The following is a 15535-nucleotide window of genomic DNA, read 5'->3' as shown; positions in this document are numbered from 1 at the left end:
ATGTGTGGATGATCTCAATTCAGCAAGTAAATACACACACTCAATAAGATGTTTCCTAGAGTGACTTATGTATATAGTAACACAGTGATGGTAGGCTGAAGAGACAGGTTGGGTAGAGATGGTAGATGACAGACACTTGAAAGGAAATGTTCTTGAAAGTAAGATAGTAGCAGATGGGATGCAGATAGGTTTAGCAATCATATATGGTAGTAGATGACAGAGTAGCAGGTGGACATACAAGAGAGATCAACCCAGTGCAAGAACAGGTGGTAGTAGGCTCAAGAGCTAGCAATCTTAGATAATGCAGATGTAGTAATAGTCCTTAGTATGCAGAGCTAGATAGTGTAAGCTTTAGTATAAAGGTTATAGAGGTTTCCCCTGTGGGGTACTTATCCCTAATAGCAATGTAGCAGAGGAGAGGTTCGGCAAGAGCGGATGATCCGGTAGCGGGATACAGGGATCAGCGCAGCGTGGTTCCGACAGCGAGGTATGCTTGCAAGCATGTGAGCTTCAAGACAGGTTAGCATCAAGGCACAAAGCAGTTTGAACGAACACATGTGAGTGAGAGCCGGCGATCTAAATAGCCATCCAGTCCGGCGCTCAGTGATGACAGCATCAGTCTTAAAGGTGTATGCGCACCTTACCAAAAGAGAATGGTGGGGCGCATACACTTATGAAAGAGTAATTAGGGTACCAAAAGGTACCAGAACATTACACTCTTAAGGTGTGAACTGTGCCTATAGGATAACCTGGATGCATCCAACTGCCAGGGCTGGGACAAGGGGTGGGCAGGAGGGACGATTTCCCTGGGCGCAATGGTTTATTGCAGGGATGGGGAGCGCCTTGACCCTAGCCCTAAGGGAAGGGGGGGCACAGCTTGGTATCTTTGCCCCGGGCGCTGGATGACCTTGTCCCAGCACTGCAAACTGCATATGGTGTGAATGAGCCATAAAAGACCAATAAGGAGCTCCTCAACCAACGCCTCAGGCATTTACAATTTATCATACAACAAGTTGGAAAAATCCCCTTGCTGGTGGTGAGGATGCTTTCTTATTTTATGAAGAAAATGGAAAGAACAGAAGTAGGGTGTTATGCGATTGTCGGTGCTGAGTAATGATCATGGCAGATCCTGCTGTTTATATGAACTGTGTGAAAATAAGCAGATTTCTTATATCTTGTTATTGATTCAACCCTGTCCATGCCTTTGGAATTAGAAGCTGGCAGACCAAAAAAAAAAAAAAAAAAGAAAGTATATTTTTTTAGGTCTGGATAGAGTGGAGAAAGATTTGAACCCTTTGTTGTTTTTTTTTTTTTTTTACTGCTATGAGGGACTCCATTACCTCTTGCCAACCACCCATCGTAGTATTACTGCGGCAGGGTGGCTCGGCTGCCCAAAATCACTTAGTACTACGTGATTTTGTGCACAAGGTCTCGGCAGCGCGAGCGCGCCGCTGGAGCCACGCTCCCGCTGTGTTTAGACACATCAGGAGGCGGGCCTCGGGAGGAGCGGCGACAATTGCCGCCGGCCTCCTGCGATCGTTAGAGAAACGGACAGAAGATCCGTCTGCTTATGTAAACAAAGCAGGGGAGTCTTCTGCCACACAGGCAGGGAGAGATCAGGAGTTTCAGCTAAGCTGTGCCTGTCACAGAACCCTTCCCCCACACAGTCAGTAAGCATATTTAGGCACACATTAACCATTTTGATTACCCCCAGTGTTAACCCCTTCCCTGCCAATGTCATTTATACAGTAACCGTGCATAATATTTAGCACTGATTACTGTATTAATGTCACTGGTCCCCAAAAAGTGTAAAAAATGTCAGTTAGGGGTCCAATCTATCCGCCTTCTAGATGCTTAGCTCAGGGGTCATGGGCTTTTATCCTTCCTCTTTGTAAGTCAAGGCTCTTGATGTAGAAGAAGCAGTACTCAATGCTTTATAGACAGATCTAGCTCCCTCATTCCCACTCTGCATCCCATCTTTTGTGATATATCAATTATGTCTGCTTTCATTCCTTCCTACCAGCTACAGGCAAATAGGCTGGAGGGGGAGTATAAAGTGGACGTTTTAGCAACTTTACAAGTCTTGATGAACAAATTCCTGACATGTTACAATATGCTGTACAACAGCACCAAAGTTCCCAATACCGTTAAGCTTTTAAAAGCAGTTGTTTCACTCCAGCCCAGTGACTGTGCCTAGGCTGAAATTATAACAGTCTGCTGCAAGTAGAATAAAGCATTTCCTCGGTTTCCTCCTGAGTCACTTTGGTTGGGGGGGCTTGTGGAACCCAGATTGCTTTAGGGAGGTTGGGAGACTACTTGTCCAGCTTCCCCAGCCCCACTTATGTGTAAGTCACCCTGTGTCTATTAGGGGCACAGGGAGACCAAGAACCCCAGTTGGGTCTGCACTAACCACATTCCCAGTACAACCACACTGGACACAGCCTTTCGTGTTACCCTGGTTATCCTGGGTTCTATAGTGAGGGGCCTCTTTCACTTGGAACAGTAATATTTCTGAACAGTGTCCCTCAGGAAATATATAAAGATATATTGCAGATTGCTAGGATATTGCAGAAGCATTTCATAGACCCTTGCTAGTGGGGTGGGGGTTTGTTATTGTTGAATACCTGCATTCCATTGTTCTATTGTTCATGTCTGCCTTGAGTAAGCTTATTATGGGATGTGTATGTTTGTGTGGATTGGCTCTAAGGGAGAGGGGTTGTCCCAGAGTGTATATCTCCTTGTGCTTTGTGCTTCAATAAACAGGTCATTCTGTTTGACTCCAAAACTTGTACTGTCGAGTTCTTGGGGTAACTATAGCCAGATTCACAGATCTCGTGTTCCAAAGCTGAGGAAGCAGGTTCTTGACGTAGATACCCAGTCGGGGTGTTCGGATTCCGTCACACCTACCACTCCCCCAGACCAGGCTCGGGACAAGGGGTGGGCAGGAGGGACGACTATCCTGGGCGCAATGGTTTATTGCAGGGATGGGGGCGCCCTGACCCTAACCCTAGGGTAAGGAAGGGGCACAGTTTGGCATATTTGCCCTGGGTACTGGATGATCCTGTCCCGGCACTGCCCCAGACTGCAACATTGCATAGCTTGCACTTAAAAACAGGCTGTAGCAGGAGGCTGATCAGTGTCAGACATTTGTGAGCGGAGCCCAAAACTGCATAGGCAACAGGATTTACGTAATTGTGCCATGCATCTTTTTTCGGGAAATAGAATCAGTTAAATTTGTTTATTGGTTGGGAAGTGGCAACAATGGTACACATAATTACATTAGTGCTGTTTTCAACATAGTATAATCTTACTTTATTAGGACACAGACATGTGTACTGCTCTGTTGTTTAAACGAGTAATTACAAGGAACAAAACTGTATGGTATAAACAATCATTTAATGAATAAAGACATCAGCCTGCATTAGTCCAATGATTAAGTCCCTGTTTCTCTGAATAAACCCGATGTCCACATCAATCAGCTTCAAAGTACACTGTCCGTTGTAGCCAATTAATAAACACATTGCAACAACATATTAACAAAAGAACGTCAGTATCAGTTGATTAGGCAACAGAACATAATTTACTGTTTCATAGTGGCTCGGTCAATAAAATAATCAGCACCATGCCCTATTCAATTCATTAGCAGTATGCTCTTCTGTAGTTTTTATTAGGAACCTTTTAAAGTTTACATAACAAGCATTTCAAAGTTATTTTACCCTAATTATAAAGACGTTTTTAGGTGACAAGTTTGTATCATCTTGCTTGCTTGTTCTCCCACTTATTTATTTAGAGGTCATCTACATGACCTCTTTCCACCTGGGTTCTGTGGAATCTAAGGGTTCCTTCAGAGGTTGTTAGGGTTTTCAATGATTAGCAAAGAGCAATTTCCTAAGATAAGTAACCACGGACACCAATTATCTTCTACACTATCCTTAACCACTTTACCACCGGAGGATTTTGCTGCCTTACGTCCAGGCCACTTTTTGCGATTCGGCACTGTGCGACTTTAACTGACAATTGCGCGGTCGTGCGACTCCATACCCAAACGAAATTTATGTCCTTTTTTTCCCACAAACAGAGCTTTCTTTTGGTGGTATTTGATCACCTGTGTGATTTCTACTTTTTGCGCTATAAACAAAAAAAGAGTGTTTATTTTGAAAAAATAACAATATTTTTAACATTTTTTTTATATGAAATTCCCCCCCAAAAAAATGTAAAAATCTAAATTTTTTTAAATTTTTGGCCAATTTGTTTTCTGCATTTTTGGTAAAATAAAATCACAATAAGCGTATTTTGATTGGTTTGCGCTAAAGTTATTGCGTTTACTAACTAAGGGAAAGATTTTTGTCATTTTTGGTGTTTTTTTTTAACGAGTAATGGCGGCGATCTGCGATTTTTTTTGCGGGACTGCGACATTGTGGCGGACAGATCGGACCCTTGACTGACATTTTTGACACTTTTGGGGGTACCAGTGACATTACTGCAGTAATCAGTGCTATAAATATGCACTGTTACTATAAAAATGACACTGGCAGGGAAGGGGTTAATTTTATTGGAGAGGGAGGGGTTAATGTATGCCTGGTGCTTACTAACGTGTGTGGGGGGAGGTGACTGAGTGACACCGGGACAGATCGCATGTTCAGCTACGCTGAACACTGCAATCTGTCACTGTTTGTCACTTAGGAGATCCGCCCGCTCTGTTTACACAAGCGGGCGGATCTCCAAACTCGATTCCCCGACGATCAGGGAAGAGCAGCGGCGATTGCCGCCGCTCCCCCCCTGGCCCGACTCCCGCTGTGACTGAAAACAGCAGGAGCGCGCATCCGGCGGCACGCGAGCGCCACCTATAGGGGGAGGAGTCCAGCGACGTAGTTCTACGTCGCTGGACGGAATCAAGCCGCTTTGCCACAGTACAGTCCCAGTGACTGGTCGGCAAATGGTTAAGAATAAATACAAGGTGAGCCTCTAGGGCAAGGTTTCTCAACCAGGGTGCCGTGGAACCCTAGGGTTCCTCCAGAGGTTGCTAGGGGTTCCTTGTGCAATGAGTAACTTCTGCCTCTCAAATAAGTTTCCACTGACATCATTGATCTTTTTAGCTATCTGGAAGGAGGTAATTCTTCACAATGACCACCAGTGTAAGTAGCATTCTCCCCACTGACCATTACACTAATGTATCATGAGTTGTAGATAAAGTGATTTTTATCAGGGGTTCCCTGAAACCTGAAAGCTATTTTAACGGTTCCTCAGTGTTGGAAAGGTTGAGAAAGGCTGCTCTAGGGTCAAATATTAGTGGGGGGTGCCATCATCCATATGGTAATACAAAACTGGAAAAGGAGACAGTTTCCTCAAAAAGGTCCCCAAGGAAAAGGGGAGGGGAAGAAAAAATTGTACTTTCTCGGTACCTGAAGCTAGATACACACCAGATAAAAAATAAAAATATAATTTTATTTATACAAGATAAAATCACATATCTAAACAGATTTTTCAAAAGGGTACAGATAATACATTAAACAATGGATTAAGTCTAACAGTATCCTACTAATACTCAATGCATTCCAAAGAGGAAGCAACATTAGTAATGGGTCCTCACTGGGCACATGCTCCTCTACATGTTATACGGTTGAAACCGGCTTCTTTAGGAGGAAAAACTGTAGAAATGCTATGAAATATAACAATAGGCAACAAATAATAAAGGACAGTGTACATAGCATGGACAACAGTAAAAAGGGATACAATCCAAAGGGGAAGGGGGTCATTGGTGCTTACCATAAAAGACACATATCACCAAGATTAGACAATGTCTCAGCCAATGGCCCCCTTCCCCTTTGGGGGAAGGGGGCCTAAAGAAGGGCCAAGTGAGGACTCTACTAATTTTGCTTCCTCATTGGAGGGCATAGAGTATTAGTAGGATACTGTTAGACTTAATTCATTGTTTTATGTATTATCTGTACCCTTTTGAAAATTCTGTTCAGATATGTGATTTTATCTTGTTGTATAAAAAAAAATTATATTTTTATCTGGTGTGTATCAAGCTTCAGGTACCGAGAAAGTCCAACTTTTTCTCCCCTCCCCCTTACGTTTTTTTGGGGAAACCGTCTCCTTTTCCAGTTTTGTGCTATCTGTAAGAATGACATTCTTCCCATTTACCACCAATGTAAGGGTTGCATTCTTCCCACAGAGCACCAATGACCAATGTAAGGGACATTCTTCCCATTGACCACCACTGTAAGGGACACTCTTCTCACTAAACACCAATATAAGGAGCATTCTGCCCACTGACCACCAACGTAAGGAGCTTTGTTTCTACTGATCGCCACTACAATGGGTATTCTTCCCCCTTACCACCATTGTAAGCGTTGCATTCTTCCCATGGACCACCAACAACCAAAGTAAGGGGCATTCTTTCCACTGATCACCAATGTAAGGAGCTTTGATTTTACTGACCACAATTGCAATGGGTATTCTTCCTACTGATCACTACTGTAAGAAGCATCCTTCCCACTAAAAATTTTGTAAAGGGGGGCCATTCTTCCTGCTGATCTTCAATGTAAGGCACTATCTTTCCACAGACCACCAATGTAAGAAGCTTTATTCCAGCTGACCAACAATGTAAATACATTTTGCAAACAATCAGAAAAGACTCTCCAAATTGTCCTCAAATCTGCTATGCAGATGCAGCTTCCTTTAAAGTGGTTGTAAATCCTCACATATACTCAGTGAAGTGAGCCTCAAATGATACACAGAGATGCATTGGTTTTACTTGTTTATCTGCAGTCTTCTCTTCCCCACACCCCTTCAAAAGGGCAGAAAAGTGTTAAAATCTTTCTTCATCTGTCAGGAGCACGGAGGAGGAGGCGGAGAGGCTGCAGTAAGTGTGTAGGAGCTGATTAGAGGAAAGGCACACACCCCTCTACACAGCAGAAGAACTGTGTTCTGAATAGACAAGCTGTCTGCTGAGCCCCCCCCCCCCCCCACCCCAATACTAATTTATCTAATGTGTTGGTAAAACCTCTCAGAAGGGACTCATGCTGCTAATAAAGGAATGAAGCACTAGAGTGAAACCACCCTTAGCGCTTTGGAGAGAGATAAATAAACACTACAGATATATGTGCTTTGCTCAGATTACATGACTGAGGTTTACAACCACTTTAATGAAGAATGGTCTCCCAAGCAGACTACCATAGCCCTGGGTGATTAGTTATTTTCTAACCACCTGTGGTTACAAGTACACACATCAGCAGTGCTTGGTGTTACAGGTACCGACTAATGAACCTCTCCCTGCCCATGCCTGCTCTACACATTGATGCAGTGCCCGCTTCCAAACTGGAGCCTAGCTGATGATGGGCACACTCTGTTTCTTCCAAAAGCTAGGCATCCTGGTGGCTTCAGAGAGTTATAGTTTTTAGTGCCTATAAAAAAGGCTTTAAACCGTTTCTCTAGATTTGGATAGAGTGGGGAAGGGGCAGTTTTGGTATTGCCGTATGTGTATCCCTATTTGGAAGATTCACTCCTCTATTTGTACTGGTGACACTTGACATCTAGAAAAAAAGTTAAGAAAATCCAAAAGTTTAGACGTGTTTCAAAAATAAGAGGTGAGGGAATATCTTCATATGTGGAAACCTATTCCAAAGAATTCCCTTCACTTTGGAAGATTTCTTCTAACTTCATGTTGTACCTGGTACAGGAAGTGAATGGAAATTTCCCCAGTGGAAGCAAAAATGTTTGGATATACATACACTTTAAAGATTAGAAGGTTGGAAGGCTGCTGACTCTCTTCTGGGAGGACAACCTGAAGCACTCCAGTGATTCTGCTGCAAAAGTAAACTCTCAAGTTTTCTCTTAGATGAGTAAGAACAACTACACAAATCTGGAACCCATCGCTACTTTCCCTCAGTTTTTCTGATAATCGACATCCACAGGAACTATCAGAGACAGATGTGCACCAACTTGTACTTGTGGACAAAAACATATTGATATATGAGCTCCTGTACTGCTTCTATGGCTCAGCGATATTATAATAAAAAATGAAAGCACCAAACAGACCTTGTTGGATTGGCACATAAATATATGTACAGCATATTTGTAGAATCCAATTGCTCTGCAGAAGGTTTAACAACCCAGCAAGTAAGTGAATATGCCAAGACATAACTGAAACCATGAAATCAATCTCACACCATCCACATTGAGTAATCTAATTTTAAAAAGATGTTAATATAATTAATCAATCAATATTTCCCTTTAACCTTTCAAGGATTTTGGCAATGAGATCTTTGATCATAGCCATAGTATGGAGACTCAGCTCTCCCATCACAACAGAAAATTTTGGATTAGCGCTAACACTTAAAGTGTAACTAATGGCAAAACTTTTATTTTTTTTAGTTTTCGATGGAGTGGAGAGGGATTGGAACCCCATGACAGATTTTTATTTCTGCCTGTGCCCCCATAAACCACTTTAGGACCGGAGGATTTTCCTGCTTTATGTCCAGGCCACTTTTTGCAACTTGGCACTGTGCGGCTTTAACTGACAATTGCGCGGATATGCAACGCCGTACCCAAACGAAATTTACGTTCTTTTTTTCCCACAAACAGAGCTTTCTTTTGGTGGTATTTGATCACCTCTGCGCTTTTCATTTTTTGCGATATTAATAAAAAAAGAGCGACAATTTTGAAAAAATAACAATATTTTTCTACTTTGACAGTTAAAAAATATCCAATATATTCAATTTTTGTCATATATTTAGGCCAAAATGTATTTAGCTACATGTCTTTGACAAAAAAATTCTCAATGAGCATATTTTTAACCGCTTTAAGACCGGAAGATTTTACCCCATTCCTGACCAGGCCATATTTTGTGATTCGGCACTGCATTATTTTAACGGACAATTGCGCGGTTATGCAAAGCTGTACCCAAATTAAATTGATGTCCTTTTTTTCCCCACAAATAGAGATTTCTTTTGGTGGTATTTGATCACCTGTGCGATTTTTACTTTTTGCGCTATAAACAAAAAAAGAGCGACAATTTTGAAAAAATAACAATATTTTTCACATTTTTTTATATGAAATTCCCCCCAAAAAATGTAAAAATCAAATTTTTTTTTTTACATTTTAGGCCAATTTGTTTTCTGCTACATATGTTTGGTAAAAAAAAAAAATAGCAATAAGCGTATTTTGATTGGTTTGCGCAAAAGTTATCGCAGCTACTAACTACGGGAAATTTAATCATTTTTATTATTTTTTTGTTTTTTAACTAGTAATGGCGGCGATCTGGCGGTGATCTGCGATTATTTTTGCGGGACTGCGACATTTCGGCGGACAGATCGGACCCTTGACTGACATTTTTGACACTTTTGGGGGTACCAGTGACATTACTACAGTAATCAATGCTATAAATATGCACTGTTACTGTAATAATGACACTGGCAGGGAAGGGGTTAACTTTATTGGTGATGAAGGGGTTAAATATATGCCTGGTGCTTACTGACGTGTGTGGGGGGGGGGGGGACTGTGCGAAACAGGCACAGATCGCAGGTTCAGCTATTCTGAATCCTGTAATCTGACACTGCCTGTCACATAGGAGATCCGCCTGCTTTGTTTACATAAGCGGGCGGATCTCCTCACATTTCCGACGATCACCGCCTCTCCTCCCCTGGCCCGACTCCCACTGTGTCTGAATACAGCGGGAGCGAGCCTCCGGCGGCACATGCGCGCTGCCCACAAGGGGAGGAGTCCAGCGACTTAGGTCTACATCGCTGGACGATATCGAGCCACTTTGCCGCAGTACGCTCCATGTGAGCGGTCGGCAAGTGGTTAAGGAGATTCACCCTCTATATTTGTCCTGTTTACCATTATTATTGAAAGTGAAAGTAAAAGAAAATCCCAAAAATTTGGGTTGTCCCCAGAAAAGTAATAGTGGGGAAATCTTCCAATGGTGACACTAGTTCTGGTGACCTGGGGGTGCTCAAGAAATTTCCCTAATTTGCTGGGGTTTCCTCTCACTTTCTGTTTGGCTATGGGACAGGAAGTGAAGGGAAATCTCCGCAATGGGACACAGATGGAGGAAAAAACTAAATTTGATAGGGGTTATAACCCTCCCTTGCTTTATCAAAAATGAAAAAAAGTTTTGCCCATAGTTCTACTTTAGGAAGTGAATGGCTGATTTATCATGAAATTTCCCATACTGGAAAGCTTACAAGGCATATCTTTTTACAAATAATTTTATAGTAATCATATTGGTGTTTTGAAAAGATTCTGCAAAAATTGATGTTCCTGGTGGTAAAAACATCTGAATCTTATGTCTCCCAGGGACTCACTAGCTAGATCTTTGTTCCTAAATCCCTAGCTGTCCACCTTTCTACCAATTATGAAGGAAAAATCCAGTCTTCCTGTTTACATTATTTGAATGCAACAGGAGCAGTGGGGTTCAGCCCTGTAGCAGGAAGATTGAGATTACATGGTAAGCAAGATCAGGCTGAGACTCCAAGGTGGGCAGAATCCAGATAAGATGCTATGATGGGCAGGAACTGAAAAAAACTCTATGATCAGCAGGAATTGACTATGACTTCATGGTGAGCAGGAACTGAATAAGACTTCATGGTGGGCAGGAACTGAATAAGACTTCATGGTGGGCAGCAACCAATGTCCATGGTGGGCAGGAACTAACTATGACTATAGGGTAGACATGAATTGATTAGGTATCCATAGTGGGTAGAAACAGACTCCACGGTGGGCAGGAACCAACTATAACTTCATGATGGGCAGAAGCCAACTAAGACTCCATTTTGGGCAGCAAAGTGGATAGGGTCCAAGAGGTGAACTATGTATGACTAAATGATCTTGCCGCTTAACCCATAAAAGATATAAGAAGACAAAGAGTGACTTAACCACCTCATACCTGATATAATTTTCATGAAGATCTGCCCCCTTAAATTCACATTCAAAAGCTAAATTAAATATCTTTTAAGATGCTAATGAAAACCTTTCCTACCTCCAGCCGTTCACAATCTACTCCTGGTCCATGGAGACATGAAGGAAAGATCCCTTTGGAAGCGAGTCTGAATCTATAGGAAATAAATACCATAATTAAATGTAAAAAAATACCTACTGAAATTAGACTTTAATGTAATTGCAGGTAAAAGTACAAGTAAAATCACAACAAAAAGGTATTTAGTAAAGTTTGCCAATAAATCAGAACGTCTATCTAATTTAGCATTAATCTTCCATTAAGTAAGACCTCATACACGCTTCTGCATGGGTAAAGAGCCTCCAGTTATATAATTCTGTACTGTGCAATCTCCTTTGTAGGTTCTGAATAGTTGGTGCAAAGCTATAATTGTTAAACAACACACTTTCACAAGTTCAGATCCAGAGCAGTTTATAAAAGCAAGATAATGGCACTCACAGTAGCTGAAGGTAAAAAATCCTTCATTGGATAGCTCAGCCTAAGGTTTTAGAGAAAGAGATTCTGCCTAAAAGCAGATAGTTACTGCTGAGTTATTTTCTTTGCTAAGCCATGGTGCTCTGAAATTCCTTTGCCATGCATTGCATGTTTATTTGGAAAACATTGTACTTATGGAAAAGAAATGATAAAAACAACAGTATAAAAGTTCATAAATAATAAAACAAAATTCCTTTTAGCTTCCCTTTTGAACAAATTCCCGAATGACTGCATTAGATTTAAGTCCATTGTCTTTTGCTTCATTTATTTAAATGATCAATTTTTCAAGCACTTGCAGCTCTGCAGAAAATTTTATTTGAGACAAATAACTATGTGCTGATCAGACTAAAATCAAATGTCTGAACTCAGCTCCGCATAATCAGGTTTCTGAGCATATAATAAAGATCATTAATTCTTATGCTGTGTTTGTAGACAGGAAGAATTTACATGAAAAAATGCATATTTGCTGCCGTAACACTCCGGAGTCTATTTATCGGTGCTTTCACACAAGATTCACACATTTACAACTAAGATTCAATTTGATAAATGTTTCAATCAAAACACTAATAAATTGACACCTTAAAATATTAAAAAAAAAAAACAGTTAATAAAATTTCATCTAATCTGTAACATGCTACTGTAATTGCAAAAGTAATTTTTAATATTTTTTAAACACAAAGCTTTGATTAAATGAACAATTACTGATCCACAAAGGTGTTTGTTCAGTTACTTCCTGTAATAGAGGGTCAACCTTCTGTCCTGTTTCCCATCTATATTCCTGCATTGTCAACCTGGACAACATGGAGACTACAAGTAGCCATATCCAATGGCCCAATGTTGGTACCATCAGGAAACCCACCCTGAGAAATGTCATTACTGGACCCCTCTGTGCCTGGTGCATGTGCTTTTTATTACTATATAGGATTTATATAGCTAAGGAAAATATCAGTGACCACCATTTGTGAATTAAAAGATGAACTGTTATTCCTGCTGTCATAGCACCCACACTCTTCTTGTGTACATAATGCCTGCTCTTATAGTTCAATTCTCTCCTGCCTGTACATACTGCCCCTCATTATACCTCTGGACTCTATACCCCCACTGTCATACCCTTCACACTCCTTCCCTGCACATAGTGCCCACTGTCAAACTCTCTCCACTCCTGTCTTCCACATACTGCCCACTGTCATACCCTCCACACTCAACTTCTGCACTTATTTCCTCCCTGTAATACCCTCCACACTCTTCTCATGTACATAATTTGCCCTAAAATACTCTCCTCTACACACTGTCTGTTGCCATACACTATGCGCTCATCTCCTGCATACATTGCCCCCACCGTACCCTCTCTCCAGCATATATTGCTCAAGTTGTACACTCTGCAATCCTCTTTTGTACATGTTGCCATGCTGTCATAGCCTTCATGTTCCTCCTACATATACTGCTTTCTGTCACACCCTCTGCACTCCTCTCCTCCTTACATTGTCCTATATCATATCCTCCCCACTCCTTTCCTACACATACTGCCCTCTGTAATACCTCCTGTACTTCTCTCCTGCACATACTGCCTGCTGTCATAAACACCACACTCACCACCTGCACATACTCACACCCTCAGCACTCCCCTTCTGCTTATACAGCTCACTGTCATTCCCTCCTCACTCCTTTCCTACTTGTGCAGCTCACTGTCATTCCCTCCTCGCTCCTTTGCTACTTGTACAGCTCACTGTCATTCCCTCCTCGCTCCTTTCCTACTTGTACAGCTCACTGTCATTCCCTCCTCACTCCTTTCCTACTTGTACAGTTCACTGTTATTCCCTCCTCACTCCTTTCCTACTTGTACAGCTCACTGTCATTCCCTCCTAGCTCCTTTCCTACTTGTACAGCTCACTGTCATTCCCTCCTCACTCCTTTCCTACTTGCACAGCTCACTGTCATTCCCTCCTCACTCCTTTCCTACTTGTACAGTTCACTGTCATTCCCTCCTCGCTCCTTTCCTACTTGTACAGCTCACTGTCATTCCCTCCTCGCTCCTTTCCTACTTCTACAGCTCACTGTCATTCCCTCCTCACTCCTTTCCTACTTGTACAGCTCACTGTCATGCCCTCCTTTCCTACTTGTACAGCTCACTGTCATTCCCTCCTCGCTCCTTTCCTACTTTTACAGCTCACTGTCATTCCCTCCTCGCTCTTTTCCTACTTGTACAACTCACTGTCATTACCTCCTCGCTCCTTTCCTACTTGTACAGCTCGCTGTCATTCCCTCCTCGCTCCTTTCCTACTTGTACAGCTCACGGTCATTCCCTCCTCGCTCCTTTCCTACTTGTACAGTTCACTGTCATTCCCTCCTCGCTCCTTTCCTACTTGTACAGCTTACTGTCATTCCCTCCTCGCTCCTTTCCTACTTGTACAGTTCACTGTCATTCCCTCCTCACTCCTTTCCTACTTGTACAGTTCACTGTCATTCCCTCCTCACTCCTTTCCTACTTGTACAGCTCACTGTCATTCCCTCCTCGCTCCTTTCCTACTTGTACAGCTCACTGTAATTCCCTCCTCGCTCCTTTCCTACTTGTACAACTCACTGTCATTCCCTCCTCGCTCCTTTCCTACTTTTACAGCTCACTGTCATTCCCTCCTCGCTCTTTTCCTACTTGTACAACTCACTGTCATTCCCTCCTCGCTCCTTTCCTACTTGTACAGCTCACTGTCACTACCGCCTCACTTCTTCCTTGCACATTCCACCTGCTTGTCACACATCCCATCCACCCCCCCCCCCCCCCCCCGCACACCACTCCTGGATTTACAGCTCACTGTCTTACCCTCCTGCACTCCTCTCCTAAATATACAGCTCAGAGTCATAGTCCCATTTACACTACTCTCCTACACATTCTGTTCGCTGTCTTACCTACCACACTCCTCTCCTGCATATACAGCTCACTGTTGCTCTGAGGAAGGAGGCCAGTCCCCTGAAATGCGTCAGTTGGTCTGTCATCCGCACTATTCCATGAAGTTAGAAGGTTGACTACTAAATTCTGTCATTTTGATACTCTACTAATCCTATTTGGTTTGTGAGTATATTTTGTACTTTTTATTTATTTATTTTTTTCCCCAAAAAGTGGTTATACTTTTTAATCCTTTAATAAAGTGCTGGAGGTAATGCACTAGACCTTTGCACCCTCTTTGTTGTTTGTACACTTTTTTGCTGGTTACTTTAAAAAACACAGGTCTAGAATTCAGTAATGGGGTCCTTGAGAGGCAGTTCACACTGCCACGACCTAAAAGTCGGCACTACTTTGCCAGGCAACTTCACGGCAACTTTGAAGCAACTTCAGGGAATGCCTGAGTTATCTTCCTGCTGTAATGTCGGATCCAAATCACATCAATTAAGATAAGGATCCGTCTTGGCGGCAACTTCCATTAAAGTCTATGGGCACAAGTTGGATAGAAGACGCCTTGGAGTAGTACTGGAACATTTTCTGAAGTCGGAGCGACTTGTAGTACTAATTAAGACAGCTCTCATTGACTAACATGGGATTTCACATGTCACCCGACTTGGAGTCTCACAAATCGGATTTCAAGTCGTGACAGTGTGAACCGAGCCTTAGGGTCTGTTTATTGTCCTTCCACTGGTTTCTTGCATTTAACTGTCAATACAAGGATCTATAAATTGTTTTTCCAGAGCAAAAAGATTCAACTATCATTTTCCAAAGTGATTCTGAGTGTGATTGGTGACTGTAGACAAGACTGACAATTCTAATGACACTTTAAAACCTTAGCTCTATGTGATGGACAGACTAAATAAGCGGTATGCTGATATTCCTGTTAAAAATTGGACCTAAAATCTGCATCCTAAAAAAGGTCTGTGGCCAGGGAAGTGGCTTTGTGTGAATTGTTTTAAATGTATTCTTTTTTTTTTTTTTTTGTGGAAAGTGAAACTGCTATGAATCTGCACATTTCTTACTAAGCAAATGTTGAATAACTATATTAGTTGAGGTTACCTTTAGTGAAAGCTGCATACCAAAAAAGTTATTAGCATCTGAAATATGCAAACTTCAACTTTTCCTAATGCCCAGCTCTGCCTCCTCCTCCTTCTAAAGGCCCA

General features: G+C 42.1%; 1 protein-coding gene across 1 annotated transcript in view; it reads right to left on the bottom strand.

Moving 5' to 3' along the window:
* Nucleotides 1–15535, bottom strand: part of GHR (growth hormone receptor) — a 536071-nt gene that overhangs the window by 423697 nt on the left and 96839 nt on the right. The window contains exon 2 of the mRNA XM_082242881.1: nucleotides 10985–11057. The gene's annotated coding sequence lies outside the window, so the exon portion shown is untranslated. The remainder of the gene's footprint in view (nucleotides 1–10984; nucleotides 11058–15535) is intronic.

Source organism: Pelophylax lessonae, assembly GCF_965119305.1.
Source record: "Pelophylax lessonae genome assembly, chromosome: 1".
NCBI lineage: Eukaryota > Metazoa > Chordata > Amphibia > Anura > Ranidae > Pelophylax > Pelophylax lessonae.
The sequence above is the reverse complement of the archived record's forward strand: the minus strand, read 5'-3'. Positions and strand labels throughout refer to the sequence as shown.